The sequence below is a fragment of the Oxyura jamaicensis genome, chromosome 7, assembly GCF_011077185.1.
Source record: "Oxyura jamaicensis isolate SHBP4307 breed ruddy duck chromosome 7, BPBGC_Ojam_1.0, whole genome shotgun sequence".
Taxonomy (NCBI): Eukaryota; Metazoa; Chordata; class Aves; order Anseriformes; family Anatidae; genus Oxyura; species Oxyura jamaicensis.
In genome coordinates this window covers 28,113,380-28,129,541 of record NC_048899.1, presented here as the reverse complement: position 1 = coordinate 28,129,541, position 16,162 = coordinate 28,113,380, and the positions used below count along the sequence as shown (strand labels likewise).

General features: G+C 37.4%; 1 long non-coding RNA gene across 1 annotated transcript in view; it reads left to right on the top strand.

Moving 5' to 3' along the window:
* LOC118169519 overlaps nt 1-5,433 on the top strand; it is a 6,742-nt gene extending 1,309 nt beyond the window's left edge. Inside the window, exons 2-3 of the long non-coding RNA XR_004752176.1 lie at nt 3,172-3,280; nt 5,311-5,433. This is a non-coding gene — a long non-coding RNA (uncharacterized LOC118169519). The remainder of the gene's footprint in view (nt 1-3,171; nt 3,281-5,310) is intronic.
* Nucleotides 5,434-16,162: the final 10,729 nt, after the last annotated feature.

Here is a 16,162-nt window from a genome sequence, read left to right as displayed (position 1 = left end):
TGGGGAGGGGGGTGGTCAGCTATTTATGTGTGCTGGACGAGCCTTGCAGCTAGCGCAGCATTGCCCTAGGGTTTCTTCCTGTTCCTTTGCTTATAGAGGATTACCTATAGGGGCTGAAGCTTCCCACCAGGTGGTGGGTATTTAAGGGAAATTTGCTCTGTAATCCACAAGTGCAGGTGCCAGTCACTGACTGGGGCAGCTGGGCCCCTTCCACCACCATACCACCATAGTCCTCAAAATAATTTCTATATTGTACTTGAGATGTTGCCTGAGGAAGGCACTTTCCCTCCATGCTTGCATGTTGTGTAAGTGTATGACTGTAAACTAAAGAGCTTTCTAATTGTCTGGGGGCTTCCCACAGATATTTTGAGCTGGAAAAAAGACTTCACAAAAAGGAGAATAATAGAGCATCCTCTCTACATGCAAAGGGAGCAGAGAGGAGGCTTCTACCGAATTCTGTATATCCACAGAAGTTCAGAGGTAGATTTTCTGTGAGCCTGTTCTAAAATACCACACTCAGTGCAGGTCAGTCAGATTTTGGGCCCTGTTCCTCTGTCTCCAAGCTAGGCTCTTCCAGGAATAATTAAGCATTAGTCAGTTGATTAAAACTGATTCTACCCTCACAAATACCATTAAAAGTCTAACCCTCTACAGAGTCCCAGTTTGAAGTTAGGGTTTGTGTGGGCGATTAACTTTTCTTGCTCTGCCCCCTCATGATTTTCAATAATTTCCTTCTAGGTTGTAATGATGTTGATTGCCAGTGTATGTGCCTCTTTAATAAATTAATGGTAATAACAAATATTTATGCATCCTTCATTATGGGATATGGAAATCACTTTACTCTGGAGCTGAGATTGCTGGAGCTTGGCAGCATTTGCTGGAGGGGTGCACATGGGGTTTAGTTACTCGATTTATTGTGTATGGCACAGAATTTCTCCTGTCACCTCTTGGAGTTCTCAACCTTGTGAATATTCAATGCTTGCTTTCCCCAGCAATGAAAATACAATTCAGTGGAACAAAAATAACTTCTGCCTTGGAAGAACTTGAAATCATATGTGCTTCACCTTCCCAGGATCCAGTGGAAGGCAGAAATCTCTTTACTGTCATTTATGTCTCCCTGTTTTAGGATTGCAATTTGTTACTTCTAGTACAAGCATTTGATGAGGTGATGTCTGGAGACTTTTCATCTAGCAACTGGATAAGAAAAATCTCAGAGTATCCATAAGACCTTCACTATTCAAATCCAGCAGGAAGGTACAATCCTGATTTCTTCTGAAAGAGATCAGAGGGAAAAAGAAAAGGGAAATGTAAACTAATGAGGAATTTGAATTAATTTCTGTTGCTAATTTTGGGCAAGCTTCCCCAGTTCAGTTCAGTACACTTGGTGCTCTCTCTTTGAGAAGGACAAGACTTTTGCTGTCTTTCCCTATAGCTTCAAGTATCCCATATTTCTTCAACTGAAGATGTTGCATTCAGTTAGGCAGTGTTAAAAATTACCTGAGGGAAATGGACACTACCATAATTAGTGACTACTAGATGTTTCCCTTCTTCCTGAGACCTTCTAGGTCCAAAGTCACTGAAAACAAATCAATGAGAATTAAAGCATGTCTGTATATCCTTTTCCTTCTTCACTAACACTTTTTCCTTTCTATCCTGTGTGTAGTGATCTCACCCTTACTCATAGCCTGTGCTCTATCTTCAGGCCTGAGTTTCAGTTATCCCACTGGGGATAACTGAAACTCAGGCCTGAAGATGGCCTGAGTGGCCTAAACTCAGGCCTGGTGTCCATGTGGTCTCTTCGCAACAGTTATCCCCCGGGGGCTAACTGTTGCGAAGAGACCACATGGACACCAGGATTCTTTTAGGATCAGTAGCTGCTACTTCTTTATTGATGATATAACTTCATCTCTCTCTTACTGAGGGCCTAACTTCATTATTCTTGTTGCATACCCATATTGAGGACAGGCTCCCTTCTTATACTATTTGCCCCACAGCAGTACTTTTCCACTAACTATATATTGGTCAACAACTTTGCCTGGCAACAGCAAACACCCAGCAACTTCCATGCCTTAATGGCTGGAGAACAAGCAACCAGAGACAACAAGGCGTCTCCTGAGTCACCCTTCTTTGTTCCCTCTAAACTCTTTACATTCCTGATGGTCTCATTGTGAAGAGTCTGGTATTATCACCAACCATGGGGCTTGTTGACCCTCATGGCCACGCTCCAATAGATAACTAATACTTGCTCTGATGCAAAGCTGTCTGTAGCATCCCAGTCTATTTTGATGTCACTTGAGCTATTTCATTCTTAAAGATCTAGGACCATGAGCTGATGTTGACACTGGGGCAGAATGCACAATGATTGCACAAATGCCAGGATAAAAGATTGCTGAATGCAAAATACCATTCTCTCTCTGTTTCAGTTTCGTCCCTTTCTAATGTTGAACTCAAGCTGGTATGTCCTATATTAAAACTCAGACACTAGCTCACCTGGCCAACACAACTTGTATAACCGCACTGTATTTGGAATGCATCAAACAAGACAAATATTAATCTATCGCGATCATTACATTATTCATCCTGCAGCTCACTAACTTCTCTTTGATAATAACTTATAGCAGTCAATCTGATGTCATTCCACTCACAACTACTCTACACTATAGCAAAAGAAGAATTTCAGATAAATATGGTATCAAGTTCTAATCACTGTCATTAAAGTCACACTAACTGTGTTGCTCTATTTCCTTTTTTTTTTTTTTTCCTGTTTAGTGACGTGGGCACTAGTGACATGATCTGTCTTTCTCTTTGCTTTGGAGACAAAAGTGTACACAGGCAAGTTCTGAAATATTTCACTGGAGGCAGAGAGGGGCCTTCTGGAGCTACGTTGCTCACTTTCTCCTGATTTAAGCACACAGCCTGTTTGCCTTGTTTTAATGTTAATGGTTTTCTGGTCTAGGTCTTCTGTTGTACTTTTATGAGCCAGCAGAATTATAGCTTGCTTTATGGGCTGTTATTCCTGATGGCTCCTTCTGCTTTCAAGGTTATATATGCTTTTTTAAATGCAGCTGTTGACCAAATGCCCAGGTAGAAAGCTCTGAGCTGGTTTGCTAACAAGAAAACAGATTCTTAAACTATGAAACCAACCTGGTTATTTCTTTGTCCTTATCATAGGAAATTAGTCATGGTATATGAGAGAAGTGATGGAAGGACAGGGGGAAATACTCTGCCTTAGAGAATGTCTTGCTTTCGCCTGCAGAAAGCCTGAGATCTAGCCAAGAAAGTAATGTAAAAAACCTGCATATTCAATCTGCTCTTTTTATATCCTATTTCCATCGGGCTTTCAATCTTGCAAACCCTCAGTGATGTCTTTTTTTTTTTTTTTAAGACCTGGTTAGCAAACACATGAGAAAGAAGAGCTGGCCACAACTGGAACACTGTCAGGATTCATATGGATGAATGTGTCACTTCTGCCTCTATGAGAAATGCAAGTTTTTTTTTTTTTTTTTTTTTTTTTTTTTTTTTTTCTCTGCTCTGAACTTTATTTCTCCAGCATTTTTTCTAAAAACAAGCAAAAACTAAATTGCAGCTGATAGAGACAGTTGTCTGGGATGGCCTCTATTTTCTTCATCCCAGGCAGGTATTGATGGCAAAGCCGAAAAACAGAAGGTCTGTGGAATTCAGCCAACTTGCAAATGGGTTATTCTGCTATGGGAACCCAGCCTGCTATATGGCAGCATCTCTGCTTTCCTTGGGGACCACTTATGGTTATGTCCCTGCTATATGTATATGTCCCTGCTAGGTAGCCCAGAGGAGAAAATGCCTGGCTTTATCTCCAAAAATAGGTGACCATCACCTTGTTGTGGCTGTGATTTCTTCCAGAGGATGGAAGTGGTATAAGTATCAGCAGCTGCTTCTAAGAGAGCACCAAGTTCTCAGTGTATTTTGGCACTCTTGGTCATTCTCTAAGATTGAGATAGCTGAAGCAGATAAGGGAGCAAGCCTTTTGCCCTGTTTGCCCTGCTTTCTCATGTTTTGGTATAAATTAAATACTTGTTTTCTTTTTTTCCTACTAGCTGCCTGATGTTATGGTATTCCTTCTTATAAACATATATTATTCCTTAGAGACAAAGAAATAATATAGATCTAAAAAGAAGTGGATGTATGATACTACTTTTTTTAAAAAACAAACCACCATGGGAATCATTTCCTCTTATTAAGTGTTTTCAATGCTTTAGAATGAAGCTTTTGTAGGGATACTTCATTGCCACATCATGTTTTATCTCCAGGGTTTATTTTAATTACTGGAAATCATTTGAAATCTGGCTTGGGCATAAAAGACATGTTAGGGAGAAGATAATGTGTGAAAGATATGGTAGTGAAACACAGTGTGTACTTTTCTAAAGTTTTATCTAATTTTGCATTTACATCCTCTAACTGTCAGGAGCCAGATTCAGGGTGACAGGATCAAAATGACCCCTTTACCCTTGTGAGGCTGTTGCAGAATTGGTGGGTCTTTTGAGAACATTTGCTGTCTAGCAAATGTTCCCCAACATGTTTAAGTACAACATGTTTAATAAGTACTTTGTTCAGACAACTACACCTCTTAAAATGGATGGAGTCCATCCTTACTCTGAGAAATTATTACTACCTTTAATACAGCAAAGTTTGCTATGAATCACTTCAGGTTTTATGATCCATAGTTTTGCATGGTGTGCATGCTTTCAACACCAGCAGTAGATTTAAATTTTAACATTAGAAGTCTATATCTGCAATTCAGGAATTTTTCTGAACCCAGTGGAGATTATGGTTGAGTGTTAACTGCTCTCCAAGCTATTCTTCAAACGTATCATATGCTGCTGTCAAAACCTCTCTTGAGTCTTCTCCAAGGTTCTTGCCAACAAGGAAATCCATCCAGAACTTATGTGAAGTTTTTAATGTCACTCTCGACATGCATCTTTGACAGCAATTCCATTGCAGTTTCATAATTCATTTACCCCAGCAAACCTGAAGCTGAGCTTTTCATTTTTTTTTTTTTTCTTCATTTTGGAAATAGATCTGATAATCTGGTAAAACAACACTTAACTGGCACAAGGAGATGAAGAAACAACTAGTTTTCAATTCTTTTTCTAATAAGTATATTATTATTTAGGCTGAAGCTTGCGTTTGTGAACCGGACCTGTTTCTTTCTGAGAATTCAGGACTCTGTTTCTGATTTGTCCTTTTTTTAATGATTTAAATAGTGGTTCATAAATCACATTTTAAAAAAACAACAACAACAAAAAAAACACAAAACAAAACTTTTTTTTCCAGAATTGCTTATGAATGTTAATGAATGTTCTCATATTGAATGTCTGATCTCTCTGAGGTGGGTGTTCTGTTTCTCACCACCTTCCATAACGTCAGGAGTATAAAACAGCTTAAATGGCTACTATGAAAGGGAAGTTAAAAATATGCCGAATGAGGTTGTTCTGTTCACAAGCGCATCCTCTAGGAGTCTCTTTTTCTGTTTTCACATAGTTCAAGTCACAGTTTTACAATTCCTGCAATTTAGAGGCAAAGCTGCCCTGAGAATAAACGATATGTGATACTACAGCCTTGGAGAAACTGCAGTGTAAATCAGACTCACTGCAGTCCCCAGAGTATACACTGACCTGGCTGCTCTGATGCTTGTTGTACACTTGAACTGACACTTTCCTACCAGAAACTCTTCATATTTTGAAAATGAAGGAAGGTGAAGAACTTGCAGCTGGTTCCAACAACTGGCACTGAGTTCTAAAGGGATGTTACAACACCATTAACTGCTGCTATTTCTACATTTAGTCTCTTCACTTATTAGGAACAACATTAGAAACAATGTATGTTCTGTAAATGGAAACAAGACAGAAAAAGATGCTTTAAGTCACTGTCCCGCTATTCAAAAAAACGTTCTCAGTATATTGAGTAGGAAAGCTGATATCACAAGCTATTTCGAATTGATAATTGCTGATAATTTAATTACTCTCAAGTAGTTAACATGTCTTAAAAAAAAAAAGCCCCTTCCCCCCCCAAAAAAAAAACAAACAATAAACAAACTAAAAAAAAAAAAATAAATGCTTTAAATGCTTTTAAATATTGATCCTTCACATTTTTCAGGTAGGAAGTAAGAAAAACTTTGCATTCTTGTTGGTTTTGCTTCCTACTAAGATAGCAACAAAATCCATATTTATGTACAAAGAAAGTTTTTTTAAAGCTACAGATGAAATGCTCTAGCATCTGTATTACACTGATTGTACTTAGGCACTGCTTGCTGTTTCAGTTGCTTTGACATTTCCATTTTAATTTCTGTGGGAAAAGGAACCTAGTAAGAATATGGTCTGCAAAGTACACTGAGGCTCAAGAGAAATGACATTCTTACTGTCACTATTAGCAGTAACATCAAAAGTATGTCTAAAATCTGAGCTAACAGGATTCTTCTGTGACAGCCACTAGATAGGCACTTGATGGGAGAGAATTCCTTTCCCAGTCAGTTTACAGTAAAAAAAATAGCCAAGAAGAACAGAACAGTCACCTTCAGCCTGTTTTTTAGGGATTCCAAACTGGGTCAGGGAATGAGATGAAGACAGGGTTTTCCCACATCATAGGAAAGCTACAGTTTCGGGTACTTATCAGGCATTCCACTCAGTTTTTTCAACCGTAAGAGGTTCCCACTTCCACCTGGAAATGGTAGAGTTGAGTGCAATTCTGCACAGCTCAGTTCTCGGCATCTATCTAAAGACTGTGTGGTGTGACTAGTACAGTTTAGTGAGAAAGGACACTCTTGCCATGACTGGGAAAGGCCAAGATGTCAGGAGACCAAAACTATCTTACAAGATTGTTCTCTTCTTCCATGTAGTAATTTTGTCAAAAAAAAAAAAAAAAAAAAAAAAAAAAGCAATTTGTCCTGGATCTCAATTGAAACAGAATAAACTGGTCTGCTTATTGCAACCAGTCCATTTTCTACATTAACACTGAAAAAAAAAAAAAATATCTCTTGGATGAAATGAACTGATAGTGAGATAATTTTCATAGTGGTGGTCTAGAGATGGGCTATTAGTGAGCTGAACTGGGATGACTCAGATGTTTCTGATCATGTGAAAATGTCCTTAAGCACTGACACACAATGAGAGCACAGCTATTCTCTCACCTTATCTCTTTCCACTTACTAAAGAAGGAAAGATTGGGCCCTTGGAAAAGATGTCTGGTAGCAGGCTGCCATCATCAAAACAATTTGTCCAACCTGTGCTTCTTCCATTTCTCTTTCCTAAGAAGTCACCAGGAATGGCATGAAGGAATTGCAAGCTTTGTACAACATTCAGGCGCAGGTTGAAGGATAAGCATCTGACCTTTACAAAAGTCTTATCCTTTTTATTATTATTATTATTATTAACTTTTTCCTCCATGTACAGAATAACTTCCCAAAATATTTCACATGAAGTCTAAAGCCAGGAGCATCCTACCAGGTACTTCTTCCAACTCTAATATTTTTCCAAGAGAACTGGTGATGTTTGCATTAGGTTTGGTTAGGTTAGGTTTGGTTCCCCAGACTGTGGAGACTAACTTACACTGCAACATCTTTGATTGGAGTTAGCAGGGTAAGGCAGCAAAATTAATTAGGGGTGTTAATTTCTTATATTAGTGCTTGGATTCTGTTCATTTTCTTCACCTGTGCTAACCATAACTTGTGCGACTTCCTTTAGTTTTGTTTTAAAAGCTATTTAAACCCTGAGCATCTCAGGAACCTGCTGCAGAATATAGATATACTTTCTTGAATTGTTATCCTGTCTCCCAGTAAGAGAGCTTTGTGCTGTTAATTACAGCCTGAAGCCATTGAATACTACTGCTGTGTTAAAGTAAGTGGAAGGAATGCTCTATGTCTCTGAACACACACCACTGAGCATGATGGGTTCTTTGTAATCTTGGTAATTTTTTCGGGGGTGATAATTTCACAATTCTTAAGAAATATTTTGTCGTATTAAGCGATGTGGTTGAAAGTCCTATTCAATTATTGATGCACTGAGAGCATCAGTATGGATCTAACCTACTATCATGGTGACTCTTCTCCTGTACAATGAAGGTTGAATCTTCAGGAATGGCATGTTGATGAATTGATGCAGGGTTCATTGCCAGCACTGTCTTGCATATTTTATGAGGTAAGCAAATGATGGGAAATGAGGCTGAGTTTTCTCCAAGAAATTCTACTTTTTTAAACAAAGACTGAGACAAAAGGCAAGCTCTCTTCCCCATGGGAGAAAGCTTTCATATAAAATCAGTTTCTTTTTCTCTACCTTGTGTGATCTTTGCCATTGAGAGAACAAATCTGTCCTTTTCAGTGTCCATTTCCCTAATTTTGTGCAACTTGTGATGACTAACAAACTCATTCCCTAATCTACTTTGTATAAGCATACAGGAATAACTACGGATACTTTCCTGGATCATTGTACAACATACCTGATTGCTTTAAAAAATCATGCTGAAGATGATCTGACATGAGAGTAAATAAGGCTCAGAGTTAAATGTACGGGTGTGCAAAGTGATCAGCAGTCAATTCTCTGCACAAAAAATAATTTCAGGTCTCTGGAAGATAGACTTTTCCTGGACCAGTGTTTTTAGTTTTTTTCTTTTTAGACAGCATAGGAGACTGGAAGAGTTTTGAGTAGCTACTCACAAAAGGTATGCTGTGTCTTGGTACTTTACATCACTCGTTGTACAGAGGGGAAGAAACCTGAAACCAACACTCAAAGTAATTGTATTTATAGTTGGGGACATCCCCTGAAAAATGAGTATTAATGCATTTGTTGCACAAGAACTACTTTATTTTTTGGACTTAAGTTTTCATTTTCCATCCTGTGCATGTGGGCCGTGGATTTCACTTAATTGGCAGATATGATATGATGAATTTCCATAGCACAATTCAGAAATAATATTACTCTATAGGTCACAACAAACGAGAAGACCTCCTTGACAGAGGAGTAGAACAGAGGAACCACGGACTAGATGGGTTTCAGCAACCTCATCTAAGGCTGGTTACAGATTGACATCGTATCAACTAGAGATAGCATTCCTACCAAGACTTATGAGCCAAAGGCGAGGGACAGGCCTGAGGGCAAATAGGAACCCAGATAACTTGTGGATGTCCCATCCTTGGAATTTTTACAGCCTAGGTTGAGTGGAGGTGTCAACAATGTTGTCTTGTATCCAGGTCCATATAAGGGGAGCTGTAATATAATCTTTATCATCCTCACGAGGGGGAGTGGAGCGGCAGGCGCTTACCTATTCTCCTTAATCACCAGTGATAGGACCTGCGGGAATGGGGCCAAGCAGAGGCAGGGGAGGTTTAGGCTAGACATCAGGAAGAGGTTCTTCACTGAAAGGGTAGGGGTGGTTGCACACTGGAACAGGTTCCCCAGGGAAGTAGTCACTGCACCAAGCCTGTCTGAACTGAAGAAGTGTTTGGACTGTGCACTTAGTCACATGGTCTAAAATTTTGGGTAGACCTGTGTGGTGCTAGGAGTTGGACTTGATGATCCTTATGGGTCCCTTCCAACTTGGAATATTCTATGATCCCTTCCAACTCAAACTATTCGATTTTCCCATTAGGTATCTACTGTAAGAGAAATACACTCCATATAGTGTGTTTATTCACTTATATGTACTCATTACAGTAGAAGAACAATACAAATCCAGCCTATTATAATCTGTCTCAATTGAATCTAGTCACTAAAACAATAAACCTGGAAAAGCTTCCAGTGAATATTTTATCAAACTTCAAACAGACACAAGAAAGCTCTACATAATCTCCCAGGGAGCTAGCTCCCATGTAGCTAGGTGTATTACCCAAGGTTGAGTAGATACAGTACATCACACTCAGTGCTACTTAAAACTTGGATGATTTTTCTTTAAAATTTGGCTTGTGACACAATAAATTGTGAACTCTGCTTGATCCACGGTGTCCAGTGCAGGTATATTTGATAAGAAGTCAACCTGATCCAAAAAATGTGCAGACTAGAACCTGAAAAAATTATTGTAATCTGCAAGCTGAGAAATGTGCCTGTATACCAAATTGTAGAGCACCACTGGAGAATGCTAGCATAACAAAAACAAACAAAAAAAAAACAAAACATTTAATGTGGGGTCTTTTGAATAATATCATTCTCCAATTTAGATCCAAGAACTTTTTCTCATTATCCAATGCCTCTCTTCAGTACCCCCTGTGAAGAGGTTAGCTGGGAATGTGAAAAAACAAAGGCTGAGATCAGGGTAAGCATATGCCTGTAGTTGTTTAATGCTGTTCACAAGTTGGTTAATAAGCTTTGGTTTATGTTTTTTATTTATTTTAACCCATTTTATATACCAAATCTTATAACGCACTGTTCAAGTCCAATTTACACTCTGAATAACTACATATTTTCATTTTGTTTTAAACTGTGCTATGATTGTTATATATTCAGCACCCTGTCTCATTAGATTTATATATAAATGCTGCTCTATTTTTTAAAAAATTTATAATTTAACATCATTCCCTCTGGTTGCTCTTTCCACAGATGATAATGCATCTCTCCACACTTACATTGTGCCAAACATGATTTAGAAATCAAGAAAGGAAACACTTGCAGAATTTTTATTCCACCACAGAGCAGAACAGAGGTCTACTTCTGCGTGTCCATTTTAACATTTTCCTCCTACTAAACCATATCTGAGTTTGTACCAGACATTAATATGACTTTGTGTAGCTGCCCTTTAAGCTTGTCTATGAATAACTACATTTATTAACTACAAGACTATCTTCCCTTGAATATACCTTCTGTAGTTCAGTTGTCAGCCTTGGACTGGAAGCTGAGAACAAGATACAATAAACAGAAAAGTAATTAAAGGTTCTTCTTTCCTGTAGTCAGTATGCAATTGATTAACTTTGAAAGAAAAACATAAGCCTTAATGGAAGATATGACATATTTGAACTAAGCTACACGCATTCTTCAGAATTTTCCAGCTTGCATGGCAACAAAAGACAAAATGCAGATGTTTGCTATCACTCTCATGTTCAGACCCTAATGTAACATCCTGAAGATAGAACTGAAGCAGGCAACATGGAGATAGTTATTGCTGTTCAGCTGGTAGGAGGAATGATGGCTGGACCGGAGTTTGTTCTTTGTGTCCGTGCAACCCCTTATCTCTGAGTAGAGGCATAGTTGCAGCTTTATTTTGTGAACAATGTGATCTGGGCCCTAGTGACATAGATGAGTGTGAGGAGGAAGGGAAAGGAAATGCAGATGAAATTCACACTTAAATAACAATCTCTATTCTACATGTCACCTCCTTTAAAGCTGGGCAATGTCAAGACTGACCTACTTTGGAAACTAAATATGAAAAACTATTGCATGAGCACTATTATATATGTATTTATAAAAAATTAAATAAGAAAAATGAGTTCTGTAAAGCAACATGTTTTGATTATATTTAAATTCAATCTATGTCTGAGATTAATCTTGACTCCTCTCTTTTGAAGAGAAACGAACAAATATCCTCACAGAATAACTGCAGAAATTGGAGTGTATGAGATTCACAACAGATTAATATATTTTCTTTTGATAGATCTGTTCTGGGATTGCGCCCTCTCAGGAGTTTTGAGTCAAATCAGAAATTTACCAACTAAGCTGGAAATTGTACTAGGAAACATCTGATACTTTGATATGCTTCAAATGGTTGGGTAGGATGCAAGTCATTGCTTTATACCCGTTTTTATCTGTCTGTGAGGGAGGAGCTTTTTTTGTATATCAATCAAGCAAAAACATCAGAACTACCCATCAGGCTGGGGCTTGGGGAAATCGCTATTGCTGCATATACCTAGAGCTATCTCAGTTTCTTAAGGATATTTGTTTTGGTCATGGGTTTAGTTGGAGAATGGGACTTGGTTCAAAGTAGGCAGTGTAAGGTTTGGCACATCACGTGGCAAAAGTTCTGTGAACCAAATGACAGCTTTCAACTGACAGTGGTCTCTCTGTCATTCATGTAACAGCAATGAGTGAATATTGACCTTTCTAGATTGAGCTTAGTGCTGGCACATGAAACTACTCAGCATGTGTCACCAGTCATATTTGCCTTCATCTGTCTCCCCAAGCTGCTGTGTCAAAGTTGAGATGAACAACAAAAAATAACGGGGAGAGAGTAGTATTCTGTGCTGGGATATCTTAGTTTGGGAATTTGTTCTTCTGGTTGATTTCCAGTAATCTGAATGACATGGTTGTTAAAGCACTATCTTAACCAAGTCACTTTAAAATATGAAAGAGAAAAGGAAGAAAAGGTAGAATTAACTTTTATTGACTTATTTTGATATAAAAGAACTATATTGCCTTTTGATGGTAAGTACAGGTACTCAATTTTTTATTATCATTAAGTTATACTGAGGATAGCTACAATACATAGGCTTCCCTTTTTTTTTTTTTTTCCTGAGTATATCAATCAAAGTAAATTATATACTTAAGCTGTCAACAAGATAAATGCATATTAATCTGGATTGAAAGGTATATATATTTCCAGAAATGGAGATAAAGTTGTTATTGAAATGTATACAGTGAAGCAGTGAAGTATCATATGTCAATATTGTCTAACAAAATGCATGAAATATAAAGGTGACAGAATATTTATGCAAAGTGCTTAAACTGCTTATATCCTTTTTTTTTTTTTTTTTTTTTTTTTTTTTTTTAATCTTTAACTTCCATATCTTTGTCATGTTAAGGATGAAACTGCTTACAACCTTAGCTAACTGTAAGTTAGAAATGTTGTTTGTGATGGAATGTAGTTCCAAAGTTATCCAAAGTCTGAAAGTTTAGCTGAACCTTTTGGTTTACAAACTGGAATGGATATCTGGTGTGGTTAATTCTTTTTTTTTAAAGAGATGTCTGCCAAGAAGGCATTCTGGGAAGAAAGATGAAATTGTTAGACACAAAGATACATGTCCACTGCCTAACTTTTTTTGTTAAACCAATGACAGTGAAGTATATTTGTGGGTTACAATAAAGAGCTTCATTATGAAGATTCATTGTGGTCAAATCTTATTTTAACTAAAATATTTCCCAAAACAGATTATATTTGTAGAAATCAGTGTTCCTTCTACTAAAGAAATCTCCAAACCTTTGTACATTTTAAAAAGTCCTATATTGCCTGTGCATGTGTTACAAACTCTTACGTTTCATTATTAAAAAAATCATGATTAACTTTATTGTTTCTATGATCCTAGTACTGACCTGGCTGTGGGTGAAAACATGTTATGACCAGAAGGTATATGCAGCATTGTTTTTGCACATGAAGTTGCATCATTCCTGGTGTTTACTCATTAACTGTTTTCCCACACTTTTAAGGGAATATATAGAAAAGTAGCACCACTGACAGATCCTTGCTAGGTGAAAACCATCAGACTTTGGGTGAAGCAGGAGAATTTCAACATAGAGGGGCACGTTTCCTTCGTCATTATTTGACAAGACTGGTGTCTCTAAACAGGTCCAAGGATTAGACTGCAGTGAATAAATTTATAAAACAGCTGTCAATAGGAATAGATGTGTACATTTTACGCTCAAATAAGAGTTTCATTAAAATATTCTAGTGAAAAATAATAAACCTAAGGGCCACATTTACACATTATGGACTGAAAGTGAGAGGTGAACTAACAGATATATAACATGAATGAGAGAGAGACCAAACCCTGGGGGGAAGCAGTGAGCTGAAAAAAGTGCAGGTATCAATGTTCCCTAAAGCTCTGGGGGACCAAAAGCAAATTGTCACTGATTTTGAAAGGGTTTTGTGAATTCATCTAGTTGGAGGGTCTATGAATTTATTGTTTCCTTTCTCATGTGCATCTAGCTACAGAGTATGGAGACCTTGAACTCCTGAGTTTGGTTTGAGATTTTTTAAATTTGCTGACTATATGCTTTTAGGTAAGGGGCTTCACCTCTGAGCCTTGGTCTGCCTGTTAAAACACATTATAAGACTCAAGCAGTAATTGTACTGCTGTAATCACACTGTGCTTTGAGATCCACAAAGGGTAATTGTGCTAGTAACACAAAACATTACATGATGTAGGAAACTCATCCCTTCTTGTTGTAGCTTTTTTTTTTTTTCAGGTGAGCATGATCATGGATTGGAATGGGGACTTTGAGATTCTTCTACTTTTTTTTTTTTTTTTTTTTTTTTTTTTAAATCTTTTCTAGCTCACACCTAGAATTTGCTAGCTTAGCCAGCTAATTTCACCTTCTCTTTTGTGTATTCTATTAAGAAACCTGAGAGTCTTTGGGGCACTGTGACAGGCTGAGTTAAAAATTGCTATAATTATTGTGATCCCTGTGGAATTTGAAGTGTGTGCAGTTTATGCCTCAAGGGGCTGGAATCCTTGGAGACCCTATTTTCTGGGACAGCAAGAGCTGTGAAATATACAGCTCTTGATTTGCACTCAAGATCAGTCTTATTTGTATAGTTAAATAATAAAAAAAAATATGCTGATTTATACAATTTTGTTCCTGGGTCGTAATTATGGTCTAGAATTAATTGAATAGCCTAGAGGTTTCACTACTGTACATGGTAATGATTACTAAAAATTGATTCTCTCCTATATTTCTTTATTAACTTATCTGGAAATGACATATCATGAAGAACAGCTTTAAATATTGCTGTGCTGAGCATGTTTGTAAATTGCTATTCAAGCTGTTTTTATTTTTTCTTCCTTGAAATTTTTAGGTAATTTATTATTTTATAAGTGCCTGAGCTGTAAGTCTAATCAGAAACATGATTTTTTTCCCCTCATTTTTCTGACTAAGGACGTTTTACTGATAGCCTTCAGGATCATATATGCAGGCCTTTCCCAATAGTAATGCTGGATTGCATCCTTCATACACAAGGCTCTTGCAAGCCCAATGGATTAATGTCACCAAGCATTTCTGGGCCAACTAAGCATGGGCTGTGTGTACAGGAGAGTAGCTGAGATGCTGCCTACTTTTGGCCACTTTGAAGCTGTCTTTTTTAGCATATGCAGACTCTGTATGGAGTGAGTTAAATGCACAGCTACAGACTGAGACATTTGTTACTCTTTTTTTTTTTTTTTTACCTTTGTTACTTTTTATTATTCATTAGTGTTATATCAATAGGCTTCTCTGGCCAGGTCCCCACAAGAGATTTTAAGTTTATATGGTACAATCGCTCAATGAAGAGTTTTGCAAATGCTCTCTTCTCTTTGCTCACCCAGGTGGGGCCCATTGGGAAAATATAGGAGGGTTTGACTGTAGTTGATCAAATCCTGGGAAGCCATTGAAAGCTTCTGGGAGAGGTGGAACAATTCTGAGGTTGAGGTTAAGATACAGATTAATTACATAGAAATCCTCTAGAAGGAAGACATAGCTGAGGGTAATACCAGTTCCTCTGAAACTTAAACACAAGCTATAAAGATGGAAGTGATGTTACTGTTATCTTTTTGTTAATGCTATCATGTATGTTTAAGTTTTGCTATCAACAATATAGATATTTGTTCTCATGCTCTGAAAAGTATATTCTGAAAAGGTTTCGCTTCAAGCTTGTCCAAATGTTTAATTTAGATAAAAGTTGACCATGGCAGAAGAAGAAACCCATTATCTTCAATAGTATTTCTTCAAATATTACTATGTCACGAAAAATCAAATGAGAAACTTTCAAATGTATTGAAAATTAGACATTTGACCTTATGTAGTTTTTTTTTTTTTTTTTTTTTTTTTTTTTTTTTTTTTTTTTTTTTTTCCGGTGGAACTTTCCATTCAAGGTACTACTCTGAAACTTTGCCTTTCCCTAGGTCAGCATTTTCCAGCCAACTATTGTCTTACTGGGAAGTTTTAATCTATTCCTTTCATTTGCATTGAATATTCAGGGTCTAATGAAGAAAAATGAAAGCATTTTAATTGTGCATGTTTCAAAACCTAGCTTTTTCGTAATTTCATAGGAAATGAGGAAAATGGTCCATGTTTTCTGTTACTCTGGACTAACAATTATAATTCATTGATTTAAATGGATTTCAGCTGAGATCCTTTGGTATCAATTTGACAAGGGAAGAAATGGTTTGTTTGTGACCTCGCTGTGGTTTGCTTTGTCTGCCTCTCTAAGGTGATGAAATTATCTTCACCTCTAAAAGTTG